Genomic DNA, 17,970 nt, shown 5'->3' on the forward strand with positions numbered 1-17,970 from the left:
TGTAATATTTAAACAATGTACTGGATGTGAACAATGTCAATCGTTATGTATTAATGCATGGTGAAGTTTATGTTGTGTTTCATGTATAATCATTGTGATGATATTCAATTTAAGTCACGCGAGCCCTCGGACGTTTCCGCCGTCTGGTTCGGGGGTGTGACAGGTTGGTATCAGAGCTCTGTTTATAGTGAACTGGCATATTTAACCACATATTGATATGCAACTATAAACCAAAGAGGGACAAAAAAAACTCTGAACAAAATAAATAAAACACAACGATAAAACACCTCTACTTGTACGATATAGGAAAAAGAACATAATACCAAATCAAATAAGATGATACCGACATCTCTGTTGAGCCGGGACTGTTCCTAGTTGTATTAAGGGGATGGATGTAGCCTGATCAACTACATTTTCTCCAAGGTACAACTATCACATGCCCCGGGGAAACCTCGATGGTCGGTAAACCTAAAAACATACCCCTTTGTTACCATGAAGAGAACATCAACTCAATTTACATAATAATTAAAACATCTTAGGAGTAATAATAGTTTATTCACATACCTCCTCACAGTCACCATGGAAGAAGAGCATCAGGGCATTCAGTTTCACCGAGTCTTGGTGAACCAAGGAATGATTGAAGATGACCCCGAGGAAGGACAAGGGGCAGCATACAACGTTGGATCCGAAGTGAAACAGGAAGAGTATGTGGTAACTGATTACGAATATGACGAATCTGATCAGGAGTTAGATGAAAAGAAGGACGTAGAGGAGGCACGTAGTGAACCCCATCTATCGAAAGCCCCATCAGATCCCCGTACGATTCAAAAGGGTGATACAGGCTATCTACGCACTCTCGAGGAAGCAATTATCAGCCTCAAGCTTCAACTTTTTATGGCCAAAGCAAGGGCGGTGCGAGCCGAGCAGAGGGTAGAGGTAATCACCCAAGAGGCGGATGAACTGGCTGAACTTCTGATACGTCAGCTCGACGATTGAGTGTCATCATCATCCCTACTGATAGGACTCGCTCTACTATTTGATATATAGGTCTCACCGTATGAGGAACAAGCCGTATCCCTCATCGGTATTATGCTAAATGATCCATGTTATGTACTACCGACTCCATGTTTAAGTGATTACACTACTCATAGAGTCGTTATGCTGTCAAACTTTGCACCTCTATGTATGCTCTTTCGAGCAAATTTTCATGTATCAAAGTACGGATATTAGTAGTGAAAAATGTTATGTGTTTTATAGTGATGATGTGCACAAGATGCAACCGGAAGGGCCATACAGTAAAATATTGTAAGGCCCAGTTTCCACAAAACCAGATGCACAACAACAACACCACCAAGGACGGAGCCAGTTATACCTGTTATGGGTGCGGGAAGACTGGACATTTCAGACGAAATTGTCCCAATGCGAACACCCAGGCGACAGGAGCAGCAGGAAAAGTGCTGACTATGGGGCAAGGAGAAGAGGTTCAGGATCCCGTTGTTGTCACCGGTACATTTCTCCTAAACCACACTTATGCATGCATCCTATTTGATACCGGGGCAGAACGAAGCTTTGTGAGTAATAAATTCAAACACTTGTTAAAACAACAACCCCAGAAGCTTAATGAAACCTTTACGGTGGAAATGGCTAATGGGAAAACAGAATCCACTGGGGAAATCTACATCGGATGTACCCTGACCTTGAACCATCACGTCTTTCAAATAAACTTAATGCATGTATGCATTAGGAGTTTTGATGTGATTATCGGCATGGACAGGTTAAGCCCCCACCATGCTGAAATTATGTGTCACGAGAAGGCCGTTCGCCTTCACCTCCCAAATCGCGAAACCCTATTTATATACGGAGACAAACCCAACACGAACCTTCGTCTTATCTCGTGCATTAAGGCACAGAAGTATCTACGAAAGAAGGACTTGACGTTTATGGCTCATATAGTGGATAAGTCCAAAGAAGAGGTCAATATTCGAAACATCCCAGTGGCTTGCGATTTCCCGGATGTCTTTCCTGAAGATCTTCCGGGGATACCCCCAGAAAGACAAGTCGAGTTCCGAATTGACTTCGTGCCAGGAGCTACACCCATCACCAAATCGCCCTACAGATTGGCTCCTGCGGAAATGCAAGAGCTATCCAGCCAACTCAGCGAACTTTTGGACAAAGGATTCATCCGACCCAGTTTCTCACCTTGGGGAGCTCCGGTTCTCTTTGTTAAGAAGAAAGACGGTTCCTTTAGGATGTGTATTGACTACAGGGAACTAAATAAGCTCACTATCAAAAATCGCTATCCACTTCCGCGAATCGACGATCTATTTGACCAACTCCAAGGAGCAAGTTACTTCTCTAAGATAGATCTGCCATCCGGATACCACCAACTCAAAGTCCGGGAAGAGGATATCCTCAAAACCGCCTTCCGAACTCGTTATGGACATTATGAATTTGTCGTAATGCCCTTCGGTCTAACGAATGCCCCTGCCGCATTCATGGACCTAATGAATCGAATCTGCCGACCATTCCTTGACAACTTTGTCATCATTTTCATCGACGATATCCTAGTCTATTCTCGAAGCGAAGAGGAACATGGCCGACATCTCCGACAAATCCTGGAAACCCTGCGAACCGAAAAGTTATACGCAAAACTCTCTAAGTGTGAGTTCTGGCTTCGTAGTGTGAACTTTTTGGGTCATGTTGTTAGTCAGGAAGGGATACATGTGGATCTTTCTAAGGTCAAAGCCGTTGAAGGATGGGCGATCCCAACAACACCCACAGAAATTCGTCAATTTTTAGGTCTCGCAGGCTATTACAGGAGGTTCATTCAGAACTTCTCCAAAACAGCCAAGCCACTTACCTTTCTTACGCAAAAGGGTGTACCCTTTGAATAGACTGATAAACAAGAAGCTGCATTCCGAACTCTGAAGCAAGCACTCTGCAGTGCACCAGTATTATCACTAGCAGAGGGAACAGAGGACTTTGTAGTCTACTGCGATGCGTCGAATCAAGGTTTAGGCTGTGTGCTTATGCAGCGTGGGAAGGTGATAGCTTATGCGTCCCGACAACTAAAGACCCACGAGGTGAATTATACCACCCATGATCTTGAATTAGGAGCTGTGGTCTTCGCCTTGAAAATTTGGAGGCACTAGCTTTATGGTACCAAGTGCACCATTTTCACGGACCACAAGAGTCTCCAACACATTTTAAATCAAAAAGAGTTAAACATGAGGCAACGAAGATGGGTTGAACTGCTAAATGACTATGAGTGCGAAATCAAGTACCACCCAGGTAAGGCTAACGTGGTAGCTGATCCCTTGAGTCGGAAAGAATACTTGAATCGTCGTTTGAAGACTCTCTCCATAACCATTCAATCCTAACTAACCTCGCAGATCAGAGCAGCCCAGTTCGATGCCATGAAGGCAGAAAACAAAGCAAGCGAAGCGTTACGTGGAATGGAAAAGAATTTCGAAGTGAAGGAGGACGGAGCATATTATTTCATGAACCGCATTTGGATCCCTAAACTTGGGGGATTCAGAGAGGTAGTCATGAATGAAGCCCACAAGACACGATACTCCATCCATCCGGGTTCAGATAAAATGTACTTGGATATCAAGCAACGTTATTGGTGGCCTAACATGAAGGCAGAAATTGCCACTTACGTTAGCAAGTGCCTCACATGTGCTAAAGTAAAGGTGGAATATCAGAAGCCCTCAGGATTACTACAGCAACCAGTAATTCCCAAGTGGAAATGGGAAAGGATTACTATGGACTTTGTGTCCAAACTACCCAAGACGACTGATGGTTTGGATACCATATGGGTAATAGTTGATAGGTTGACAAAATCCGCTCATTTCCTGCCAATAAAAGAATCATACAAGATGGAACGATTGATAAGGATCAATATCAAGGAAATCGTGAGACTCCACGGAGTGCCAATATCTATCATCTCAGATAGAGATAGTAGGTTTACTTCACGCTTTTGGCAATCGCTTCAGAAAGCTATGGGAACACAACTTGACATGAGCATTGCCTACCACTCACAAACGGATGGTCAAAGCTAGCGAACCATTCAAACGCTAGAAGATATGCTTCGCGCATGTGTGATAGACTTTGGAAGGTCGTGGGATACCCACTTACCTTTGATCGAATTCTCGTACAATAACAGTTATCACTCAAGCATCAAAGTCGCTCCTTTCGAGGCATTTTACGGGTGTAAATGTAGATCACCGTTGTGTTGGGTTGAGGTAGGAGACACTCAGCAAGCAAAAGGACAAACACCAGACAATGCATTAACATGACCGGAAATCATACGCGAAACGACCGAGAAGATAATTCAAATCAGGGCCCGACTGCAATCATTACGAGACAGACAAAAGAGCTACGCCGATAAGCGGTGAAAGCCCTTGGAATTTAAAGTCGGGGATAGGGTGTTATTAAAGGTCTCTCCCTGGAAAGGGGTGATTCGTTTGGGGAAGCGGGGAAAACTAAACCCTCGATACATTGGACCCTTCGAGATTCTTGCCCGAATAGGTCCAGTGGCTTATAGACTGCAGCTACCCGTTGAGCTCAGCAGTGTACACCCCGTATTCCATGTTTCCAATTTAAAGAAATGCTTATCCGACGAAACTCTCGTCATTCCATTAGAAGAAATCGAAATCAACGAGAATCTCCTGTTCATCGAAGAACCAGTTGAAATCATGGACGGGGAAGTAAAGCATACTAAGCAAAGTCGCATTCCGATTGTGAAAGTTTGGTGGAACGCGAAACGTGGACCAGAATTCACATGAGAACGCGAAGACCAGATGAAGCAGAAGTACCCTCACCTATTCTCGCATTCTCGAATCTAGCTTTAGAAAGAATTTCGGGACGAAATTCCCACTAACGGGGGGATGATGTCACAACTAGGAATTCTGATACGTTGTAAACACTTAACAAAGAATGACATTGTAGCTAAAACTTGAAAACATGTATGGTGCTTATTCAATGACCACAAATTCCATCAAATAGTCTATACAAACATTCAAATAGTCAACAAAAGGTTGGAAACCCTAAAAATCCCGGTTCAAGTCCATTTTGGACTAGGATTTCCTTATTGGGCCTAATGGACCAATAAGCTTCCAATTTGACTATTTTGGGCTTAGGACCCTTAAATGGGACCTAATTGGACCCACTTCCATAAAACTTAACCTTTTTGGGCCTTATAATCCTAAAATGGGCTAGTTTATCTAAATGGGCCTTATTGGGCCATAACAAATCTAATTAGCCCTAATGGGCCATAAAACTCATTCTTTGATGTATATGGGCCGTGAACTACTCTAAAAGGCCCATTGGGCTGAAAACCATCAAATTGGGCCCAAATTATGGACTTAAGCACAAATGGCCCAAATCCTCTTCTCTCTTCTCTCCCTCTCGGCCCAACATATATATATATATATATATATATATATATATATATATATATATATATATATATATATATATATATATAAGGGAAATAGAGGTTGACTTTGGAGGTGCCACCTCCATATTACACAACAAATAACAAAGCCTTTGCATCCCATACTTCCAAGCAAGCTTGTATGATCCAACATGCATCAAGGCCTCTTTCTCTCTCTCTCTCTCTCTCTTCTTCTTATCTCTCGGCCGAGATCACAACACACACACACATTACACCAACTTCTTTCAACCTCACTCTCTCTAGAAAGTCTTCATCTCCTTCGCAAATTTTCGAAGATCTAAGGTGGATCAAGAAGGTTTCCACCTAAAACTCATCTTCCCTTGGTAAGTCCTTACACCTCTAAGTTGTATAACTTCATTTTTATGCTAAGATCATTCATTCTAAGCATTTTGTGATCATACTCTTAGAAAACCTCCATAAGTTCGAGATCTATTCAAGGAGGGCTTACTAAAGCCGAAAATAACATCAAACTATTCCATTTCTCTTCAAAACCGAACCCACAAACTCAAGGGAGTTCATACCCCTCTATTTTCGATTTTCACAAGTTTTATGGGGCAGAATACAAGTAAAATGTGTAGATCTATGTGTATGTGTATGTTATGTGTGATTTCATGTATGTGTGTGTGATTTTATGTGTTTATGTGGTAAATATGTAACAAAAAGGGAAGAAATCTCGAGATCTATGGCACAAGAGGGGAAACAAACATGATCTAATATACTTTTCATTGAACAAGTCAAGAAAAGTTTCTATAATTGTCAAATAAACAAAAGATGGGTTGAAATTTGTCATTTAAGGTTTTCTTAAGGACTAAAAGAGTCAAAACAGTAAAAATAAAAGTTTTTATGAATATTACACTCTTTAAAGGACTAGAAATGTAATTTGTAGCTTAATGGGCTAATTTTTGGGCTTTTCGGCCCATAGGCCCAAAAATTGCAAAAAATACGATTTTATGGGGCTGAAATGGTACAATTCTCGAAACAGAGAGTAAAAGGGGTAAACAAAACTATTTCAGGGGTTAAAATGCTTTTCTTTTCCAAAAAGGATCAAAAATGTAAAGTTTTTGGAATTTGGGCCAAAATTGTAAAAGTTGCGAAAAAGTTGGACTTTAACTGAAAAACTCTTTACTGGAGGGGCTGAAACTGCCAAAGAGTAAATTTTGAACTAAAAACATCACTTAAACAAGTCTATGGGTCAAAAATGTAAAGAAAATGGTTTAAGGGCCTTAAATGTTTTTCTTTTTTTAAAATAAAGGACTAAAATTGTCATTTTTATTAAAGAAGGGCTGAAAAGGGTCAAACCAATATTTTGAACCAATTATTTTATTATTAAGATATTTGAGTCAAAAATACCAAACTACAACTCATGAAAATAGAAAGATGAATATACGTAAAATTCCAAATATCGTTATAAACAACCAACCGGCCTCGTGCCGATACGAAATTAACAACCGTTCAATCAAACTTTCCAACAAATATACTATACCTAAAACAAGTAAATATTCAAATCCTTGGGCTTGAAAGTCTCAAATCATGCTTATTGGGCCTTCGTGATCCATTAACATAACTTTTGAGCCCAACGATGAAAATAAACGTTTATTGGGCCTCCTGTGACCCAATTACATGTTTAAGGGACCCTCAATGGCTTTCAAGTGCTATTGGGCCTCGGTGGCCCATCAGCATTGCTAGTAAGGTCCAAATAAATCAAATGCGAAATGGGCCAACGCATCCTTCGTATAACCAACAACCTTAAATAACACACGTAATTTGCAGGACCTTGTAATCCTCTTCTCCTCGTTTGTTAGGCTTACCTTCAATTCAAGTAAACAAATACAGGTCGTTAATCAATAGTAATCAATGTTGTCTGGATTAAGTGAGTAATAACGGGCGACAGCTCTAAGGGTCGTTCGTAGTCTGTAGTTATAATCAAAGTCTCCTGGAAGGAGAGCGAGAGTTTGTGTATAGATCTATACGGGGGTGACTCCCCCACACCTCAGCTCTTCGCTACAGTTAGACTCGGCCAGTCTAGGGTCACAAAATCTTAAGATCAATTCCGGCGTTCTTTAGGATGCCAAGAAAGACGAACTAGTCATTATTATGCATGGTTATAACGTCTCACGTAATTAAATAAATCCAATACTATCCGAGTAATCAAGGAAAAGTAACCAAAATCACTTGTGTGGCGGTATAACAATTTGAAACAACTATATGATGTTATCGGAAAACATCGGGTTTTTCGAGGAAATCAACACCACTCGCTTGTATTTTCAATAACTATAATGCAAAACTTCCCATTTATACACGTTTTGGAATCATTCATGCACCAACTTATGGATCTTCGCACTTTGGTAAACAATTGTCTTTTCAGAAAATATCGGATTTTCTGGGTTTTATAAACTACACAAATCATTTTTATCACAACCCTGCTTATGAACTCACCAACATTTCATATGTTGACGTTTTCAAAATAACTTGTATTCTCAGGTAACAGGTAAGCTGAAGGGTAATATCAAGTATGTTAGGATGTTATGTTTTGAAAACACTCGAACAATTGATGCTATGGATATGTAATATTTAAACAATGTACTGGATGTGAACAATGTCAATCGTTATGTATTAATGCATGGTGAAGTTTATGTTGTGTTTCATGTATAATCATTGTGATGATATTCAATTTAAGTCACGCGAGCCCTCGGACGTTTCCGCCGTCTGGTTCGGGGGTGTGACAGGTTGGTATCAGAGCTCTGTTTATAGTGAACTGGCATATTTAACCACATATTGATATGCAACTATAAACCAAAGAGGGACAAAAAAAAACTCTGAACAAAATAAATAAAACACAACGATAAAACACCTCTACTTGTACGATATAGGAAAAAGAACATAATACCAAATCAAATAAGATGATACCGACATCTCTGTTGAGCCGGGACTGTTCCTAGTTGTATTAAGGGGATGGATGTAGCCTGATCAACTACATTTTCTCCAAGGTACAACTATCACATGCCCCGGGGAAACCTCGATGGTCGGTAAACCTAAAAACATACCCCTTTGTTACCATGAAGAGAACATCAACTCAATTTACATAATAATTAAAACATCTTAGGAGTAATAATAGTTTATTCACATACCTCCTCACAGTCACCATGGAAGAAGAGCATCAGGGCATTCAGTTTCACCGAGTCTTGGTGAACCAAGGAATGATTGAAGATGACCCCGAGGAAGGACAAGGGGCAGCATACAACGTTGGATCCGAAGTGAAACAGGAAGAGTATGTGGTAACTGATTACGAATATGACGAATCTGATCAGGAGTTAGATGAAAAGAAGGACGTAGAGGAGGCACGTAGTGAACCCCATCTATCGAAAGCCCCATCAGATCCCCGTACGATTCAAAAGGGTGATACAGGCTATCTACGCACTCTCGAGGAAGCAATTATCAGCCTCAAGCTTCAACTTTTTATGGCCAAAGCAAGGGCGGTGCGAGCCGAGCAGAGGGTAGAGGTAATCACCCAAGAGGCGGATGAACTGGCTGAACTTCTGATACGTCAGCTCGACGATTGAGTGTCATCATCATCCCTACTGATAGGACTCGCTCTACTATTTGATATATAGGTCTCACCGTATGAGGAACAAGCCGTATCCCTCATCGGTATTATGCTAAATGATCCATGTTATGTACTACCGACTCCATGTTTAAGTGATTACACTACTCATAGAGTCGTTATGCTGTCAAACTTTGCACCTCTATGTATGCTCTTTCGAGCAAATTTTCATGTATCAAAGTACGGATATTAGTAGTGAAAAATGTTATGTGTTTTATGGTGATGATGTGCACAAGATGCAACCGGAAGGGCCATACAGTAAAATATTGTAAGGCCCAGTTTCCACAAAACCAGATGCACAACAACAACACCACCAAGGACGGAGCCAGTTATACCTGTTATGGGTGCGGGAAGACTGGACATTTCAGACGAAATTGTCCCAATGCGAACACCCAGGCGACAGGAGCAGCAGGAAAAGTGCTGACTATGGGGCAAGGAGAAGAGGTTCAGGATCCTGTTGTTGTCACCGGTACATTTCTCCTAAACCACACTTATGCATGCATCCTATTTGATACCGGGGCAGAACGAAGCTTTGTGAGTAATAAATTCAAACACTTGTTAAAACAACAACCCCAGAAGCTTAATGAAACCTTTACGGTGGAAATGGCTAATGGGAAAACAGAATCCACTGGGGAAATCTACATCGGATGTACCCTGACCTTGAACCATCACGTCTTTCAAATAAACTTAATGCATGTATGCATTAGGAGTTTTGATGTGATTATCGGCATGGACAGGTTAAGCCCCCACCATGCTGAAATTATGTGTCACGAGAAGGCCGTTCGCCTTCACCTCCCAAATCGCGAAACCCTATTTATATACGGAGACAAACCCAGCACGAACCTTCGTCTTATCTCGTGCATTAAGGCACAGAAGTATCTACGAAAGAAGGACTTGACGTTTATGGCTCATATAGTGGATAAGTCCAAAGAAGAGGTCAATATTCGAAACATCCCAGTGGCTTGCGATTTCCCGGATGTCTTTCCTGAAGATCTTCCGGGGATACCCCCAGAAAGACAAGTCGAGTTCCGAATTGACTTCGTGCCAGGAGCTACACCCATCGCCAAATCGCCCTACAGATTGGCTCCTGCGGAAATGCAAGAGCTATCCAGCCAACTCAGCGAACTTTTGGACAAAGGATTCATCCGACCCAGTTTCTCACCTTGGGGAGCTCCGGTTCTCTTTGTTAAGAAGAAAGACGGTTCCTTTAGGATGTGTATTGACTACAGGGAACTAAATAAGCTCACTATCAAAAATCGCTATCCACTTCCGCGAATCGACGATCTATTTGACCAACTCCAAGGAGCAAGTTACTTCTCTAAGATAGATCTGCCATCCGGATACCACCAACTCAAAGTCCGGGAAGAGGATATCCCCAAAACCGCCTTCCGAACTCGTTATGGACATTATGAATTTGTCGTAATGCCCTTCGGTCTAACGAATGCCCCTGCCGCATTCATGGACCTAATGAATCGAATCTGCCGACCATTCCTTGACAACTTTGTCATCATTTTCATCGACGATATCCTAGTCTATTCTCGAAGCGAAGAGGAACATGGCCGACATCTCCGACAAATCCTGGAAACCCTGCGAACCGAAAAGTTATACGCAAAACTCTCTAAGTGTGAGTTTTGGCTTCGTAGTGTGAACTTTTTGGGTCATGTTGTTAGTCAGGAAGGGATACATGTGGATCTTTCTAAGGTCAAAGCCGTTGAAGGATGGGCGATCCCAACAACACCCACAGAAATTCGTCAATTTTTAGGTCTCGCAGGCTATTACAGGAGGTTCATTCAGAACTTCTCCAAAACAGCCAAGCCACTTACCTTTCTTACGCAAAAGGGTGTACCCTTTGAATAGACTGATAAACAAGAAGCTGCATTCCGAACTCTGAAGCAAGCACTCTGCAGTGCACCAGTATTATCACTAGCAGAGGGAACAGAGGACTTTGTAGTCTACTGCGATGCGTCGAATCAAGGTTTAGGCTGTGTGCTTATGCAGCGTGGGAAGGTGATAGCTTATGCGTCCCGACAACTAAAGACCCACGAGGTGAATTATACCACCCATGATCTTGAATTAGGAGCTGTGGTCTTCGCCTTGAAAATTTGGAGGCACTAGCTTTATGGTACCAGGTGCACCATTTTCACGGACCACAAGAGTCTCCAACACATTTTAAATCAAAAAGAGTTAAACATGAGGCAACGAAGATGGGTTGAACTGCTAAATGACTATGAGTGCGAAATCAAGTACCACCCAGGTAAGGCTAACGTGGTAGCTGATCCCTTGAGTCGGAAAGAATACTTGAATCGTCGTTTGAAGACTCTCTCCATAACCATTCAATCCTAACTAACCTCGCAGATCAGAGCAGCCCAGTTCGATGCCATGAAGGCAGAAAACAAAGCAAGCGAAGCGTTACGTGGAATGGAAAAGAATTTCGAAGTGAAGGAGGACGGAGCATATTATTTCATGAACCGCATTTGGATCCCTAAACTTGGGGGATTCAGAGAAGTAGTCATGAATGAAGCCCACAAGACACGATACTCCATCCATCCGGGTTCAGATAAAATGTACTTGGATATCAAGCAACGTTATTGGTGGCCTAACATGAAGGCAGAAATTGCCACTTACGTTAGCAAGTGCCTCACATGTGCTAAAGTAAAGGTGGAATATCAGAAGCCCTCAGGATTACTACAGCAACCAGTAATTCCCAAGTGGAAATGGGAAAGGATTACTATGGACTTTGTGTCCAAACTACCCAAGACGACTGATGGTTTGGATACCATATGGGTAATAGTTGATAGGTTGACAAAATCCGCTCATTTCCTGCCAATAAAAGAATCATACAAGATGGAACGATTGATAAGGATCAATATCAAGGAAATCGTGAGACTCCACGGAGTGCCAATATCTATCATCTCAGATAGAGATAGTAGGTTTACTTCACGCTTTTGGCAATCGCTTCAGAAAGCTATGGGAACACAACTTGACATGAGCATTGCCTACCACTCACAAACGGATGGTCAAAGCTAGCGAACCATTCAAACGCTAGAAGATATGCTTCGCGCATGTGTGATAGACTTTGGAAGGTCGTGGGATACCCACTTACCTTTGATCGAATTCTCGTAGAATAACAGTTATCACTCAAGCATCAAAGTCGCTCCTTTCGAGGCATTGTACGGGTGTAAATGTAGATCACCGTTGTGTTGGGTTGAGGTAGGAGACACTCAGCAAGCAAAAGGACAAACACCAGACAATGCATTAACATGACCGGAAATCATACGCGAAACGACCGAGAAGATAATTCAGATCAGGGCCCGACTGCAATCATCACGAGACAGACAAAAGAGCTACGCCGATAAGCGGTGAAAGCCCTTGGAATTTAAAGTCGGGGATAGGGTGTTATTAAAGGTCTCTCCCTGGAAAGGGGTGATTCGTTTTGGGAAGCGGGGAAAACTAAACCCTCGATACATTGGACCCTTCGAGATTCTTGCCCGAATAGGTCCAGTGGCTTATAGACTGCAGCTACCCGCTGAGCTCAGCAGTGTACACCCCGTATTCCATGTTTCCAATTTAAAGAAATGCTTATCCGACGAAACTCTCGTCATTCCATTAGAAGAAATCGAAATCAACGAGAATCTCCTGTTCATCGAAGAACCAGTTGAAATCATGGACGGGGAAGTGAAGCATACTAAGCAAAGTCGCATTCCGATTGTGAAAGTTTGGTGGAACGCGAAACGTGGACCAGAATTCACATGAGAACGCGAAGACCAGATGAAGCAGAAGTACCCTCACCTATTCTCGCATTCTCGAATCTAGCTTTAGAAAGAATTTCGGGACGAAATTCCCACTAACGGGGGGATGATGTCACAACTAGGAATTCTGATACGTTGTAAACACTTAACAAAGAATGACATTGTAGCTAAAACTTGAAAACATGTATGGTGCTTATTCAATGACCACAAATTCCATCAAATAGTCTATACAAACATTCAAATAGTCAACAAAAGGTTGGAAACCCTAAAAATCCCGGTTCAAGTCCATTTTGGACTAGGATTTCCTTATTGGGCCTAATGGACCAATAAGCTTCCAATTTGACTATTTTGGGCTTAGGACCCTTAAATGGGACCTAATTGGACCCACTTCCATAAAACTTAACCTTTTGGGCCTTATAATCCTAAAATGGGCTAGTTTATCTAAATGGGCCTTATTGGGCCATAACAAATCTAATTAGCCCTAATGGGCCATAAAACTCATTCTTTGATGTATATGGGCCGTGAACTACTCTAAAAGGCCCATTGGGCTGAAAACCATCAAATTGGGCCCAAATTATGGACTTAAGCACAAATGGCCCAAATCCTCTTCTCTCTTCTCTCCCTCTCGGCCCAACATATATATATATATATATATATATATATATATATATATATATATATATATATATATATATATATATATATATATATATATATATAAGGGAAATAGAGGTTGACTTTGGAGGTGCCACCTCCATATTACACAACAAATAACAAAGCCTTTGCATCCCATACTTCCAAGCAAGCTTGTATGATCCAACATGCATCAAGGCCTCTTTCTCTCTCTCTCTCTCTCTTCTTCTTATCTCTCGGCCGAGATCACAACACACACACACATTACACCAACTTCTTTCAACCTCACTCTCTCTAGAAAGTCTTCATCTCCTTCGCAAATTTTCGAAGATCTAAGGTGGATCAAGAAGGTTTCCACCTAAAACTCATCTTCCCTTGGTAAGTCCTTACACCTCTAAGTTGTATAACTTCATTTTTATGCTAAGATCATTCATTCTAAGCATTTTGTGATCATACTCTTAGAAAACCTCCATAAGTTCGAGATCTATTCAAGGAGGGCTTACTAAGTTGTATAACTTCATTTTTATGCTAAGATCATTCATTCTAAACATTTTGTGATCATACTCTTAGAAAACCTCCATAAGTTCGAGATCTATTCAAGGAGGGCTTACTATTCCATTTCTCTTCAAAACCGAACCCACAAACTCAAGGTGAGTTCATACCCCTCTATTTTCGATTTTCACAAGTTTTATGGGGAAGAATACAAGTAAAATGTGTACATCTATGTGTATGTGTATGTTATGTGTGATTTCATGTATGTGTGTGTGATTTTATGTGTTTATGTGGTAAATATGTAACAAAAAGGGAATAAATCTCGAGATCTATGGCACAAGAGGGGACACAAACATGATCTAATATACTTTTCATTGAACAAGTCAAGAAAAGTTTCTATCTAAAGTCATAATAAACATAATGCAACATAAAACTCATTTTTGGGTTATAATTGTCAAATAAACAAAAGATGGGTTGAAATTTGTCATTTAAGGTTTTCTTAAGGACTAAAAGAGTCAAAACAGTAAAAATAAAAGTTTTTATGAATATTATACTCTTTAAAGGACTAGAAATGTAATTTGTAGCTTAATGGGCTAATTTTTGGGCTTTTCGGCCCATAGGCCCAAAAATTGCAAAAAATACGATTTTATGGGGCTGAAATGGTACAATTCTCAAAACAGGGAGTAAAAGGGGTAAACAAAACTATTTCAGGGGTTAAAATGCTTTTCTTTTCCAAAAAGGATCAAAAATGTAAAGTTTTTGGAATTTGGGCCAAAATTGTAAAAGTTGCGAAAAAGTTGGACTTTAACTGAAAAACTCTTTACTGGAGGGGCTGAAACTGCCAAAGAGTAAATTTTGAACTAAAAACATCACTTAAACAAGTCTATGGGTCAAAAATGTAAAGAAAATGGTTTAAGGGCCTAAAATGTTTTTCTTTTTTTAAAATAAGGGACTAAAATTGTCATTTTTATTAAAGAAGGGCTGAAAAGGGTCAAACCAATATTTTGAACCAATTATGTTATTATTAAGATATTTGAGTCAAAAATACCAAACTACAACTTATGAAAATAGAAAGATGAATATACCTAAAATTCCAAATATCGTTATAAACAACCAACCGGTCTCGTGCCGATACGAAATTAACAATCGTTCAATCAAACTTTCCAACAAATATACTATACCTAAAACAAGTAAATATTCAAATCCTTGGGCTTGAAAGTCTCAAATCATGCTTATTGGGCCTTCGTGACCCATTAACATAACTTTTGAGCCCAACGATGAAAATAAACGTTTATTGGGCCTCCTGTGACCCAATTACATGTTTAAGGGACCCTCAATGGCTTTCAAGTGCTATTGGGCCTCAGTGGCCCATTAGCATTGCTAGTAAGGTCCAAATAATCAAATGCAAAATGGGCCAACGCATCCTTCGTATAACCAACAGCCTTAAATAACACACGTAATTAGCAGGACCTTGTAATCCTCTTCTCCTCGTTTGTTAGGCTTACCTTCAATTCAAGTAAACAAATACAGGTCGTTAATCAATAGTAATCAATGTTGTCTGGATTAAGTGAGTAATAACGGGCGACAGCTCTAAGGGTCGTTCGTAGTCTGTAGTTATAATCAAAGTCTCCTGGAAGGAGAGCGAGAGTTTGTGCATATATCTATACGGGGGTGACTCCCCCCACCTAAGCTGTTCGCTACAGTTAGACTCGGCCAGTCTAGGGTCACAAAATCTTAAGATCAATTCCGACGTTCTTTAGGATGCCAAGGCAGACGAACTAGTCATTATTATGCATGGTTATAACGACTCACGTAATTAAATAAATCCAATATTATTCGAGTAATCAAGGAAAAGTAATCAAAATCACTTTTGTGGCGGTATAACAATTTGAAACAATTATATTATGTTATCGAAAAACATCGGGTTTTTCGAGGAAATCAACACCACTCGCTTGTATTTTCAATAACTATAATGCAAAACTTCCCATTTATACACGTTTTGAAATCATTCATGCACCAACTTATGGATCTTCGCACTTTGGTAAACAATTGTCTTTTCAGAAAATATCGGATTTTCTGGGTTTTATAAACTACACAAATCATTTTTATCACAACCCTGCTTATGAACTCACCAACATTTCATATGTTGACATTTTCAAAATAACTTGTATTCTCAGATAACAGGTAAGCTGAAGGGTAATATCAAGTATGTTAGGATGTTACGTTTTGAAAACACTCGAACAATTGATGCTATGGATATGTAATATTTAAACAATGTACTGGATGTGAACAATGTCAATCGTTATGTATTAATGCATGGTGAAGTTTATGTTGTGTTTCATGTATAATCATTGTGATGATATTCAATTTAAGTCACGCGATCCCTCGGACGTTTCCGCCGTCTGGTTCGGGGGTGTGACATCCATACCCACTTTATGGCCACCCTCAGTCACTATTCATCCCTACCTAGTCAACTATTTGTCTTTTCACCCTCTTTCTCCAGCAAAGGATCTTGATCAAAGGCTGAAGATCTTCATCTCTCCTCCCACATTACTCACTCTTCCACCAAAAGACAAACCCATTTCTCTCTCTCACTTTTTCTCTCTAAACTCGAAATTGAAAGCTGTTCTTGAGCATTCTCCTCCAATTTTGGTAAGTAACTTCATCCTACACTTGATTATCTTACATCTTTCTACTCAAATCATGGATTCCTTACACAAATATCATCATATTTGTTCATAGAATCTTCAAATCTTCAAGCATCTCCCAAGTGTTTTTTGACTTGGAAACTCCTTTTCTCCATCATCCATCCTAAGAGATCACTCAAGGTGAGTTCATACCCCCCCCCCCCACATTTTCATGTTTTCTTCAAGTTTTAGGGTGGGGGGGGATACAAGTTAAAACACCAAAAACTTAACTAAACTCAAACAACAGCTTTCATCAGAAAAGTTGAGTCCTATTCACGGACTGTTTTGACCATCTTAAACTTAATATCTTTCAAAACTGTTTAACATGCAAATCGTTAAGGTTCATACCTTTAAAATGACTCCTTGCACATCTCCATACGATGTTTTTACAATTTATGGTGATTTTTATAAAACTGCCTATCATTTCAGAAACGAATTCGGACCAGTCTGTGAATATGAACATTTTCACACAAGTCAGAGACTTCTAAAAATCATAATAAAAATTATGAATAAACTAGACACATATTTTAAACTCTCAGAGTTTACGGATTTATTTTTCGACTTCGTATGATTTTTCTATTATGTTTTTAAAACAGTGCAGAAAGGTTAAAAACTAGTTACATAGCTTACAATATTAACAACACTTTGTAGTATGTTGAGCAAAGTGCATAACAATAAGTTTCTAAATGTTGAATTTACTTCTTGTTAGTTTATCATCATAAACAGAATTTAGTCATTCATGATAAGTATTTTCATTCATTTCGAACACCGATAATAAACTACAATAAGTATAGTTTATGGATTTTACAATAAAAGCATACTACATGAAAAAGGTTTTACTCTCAAAACAAACGGGTTTTTTTATATATACCACATGATAAACTATAATAGTAATAGTTTATGGATTTCACATCACGAATTTATTACATACAATGTGATTTCACTTCCACCACGGAAGAGGTTTTATATTCAAACTATATGTAAACTAGTTAACGTAAGTTGTGAGACAATTCTTCCATCGTACTCTTAGAGTACGGGTTCAAATTCCTGTAAGTTATAACCAGAGTCTCTTGTAGGGAGAGCGTGATAATTGTGTATAGATCTATATTGGGATTGGCACCCCACACCTCGCTGCTAGCTACAACAGGACCTGCAGGTCTATGGGTGACAAAAGTCATAGGATCTTGACGTCTGAAAAACGTTGTTGCAGGTTAATTCTCGTTATAGTATGGTTATAACGAATCACATAGGGAGTTAACAATCTTTCAAGTTTATGGGGAAAATTCTACTTTAAAAAGGGGGTTTTATCTATCTAAAACTACAAACACGTCATAAATACAAAACACA

This window comes from Lactuca virosa, chromosome 6 (genome assembly GCF_052849685.1).
Source record: "Lactuca virosa cultivar CGN04683 chromosome 6, Lactuca_virosa_CGN04683_v6, whole genome shotgun sequence".
Taxonomy (NCBI): domain Eukaryota; kingdom Viridiplantae; phylum Streptophyta; class Magnoliopsida; order Asterales; family Asteraceae; genus Lactuca; species Lactuca virosa.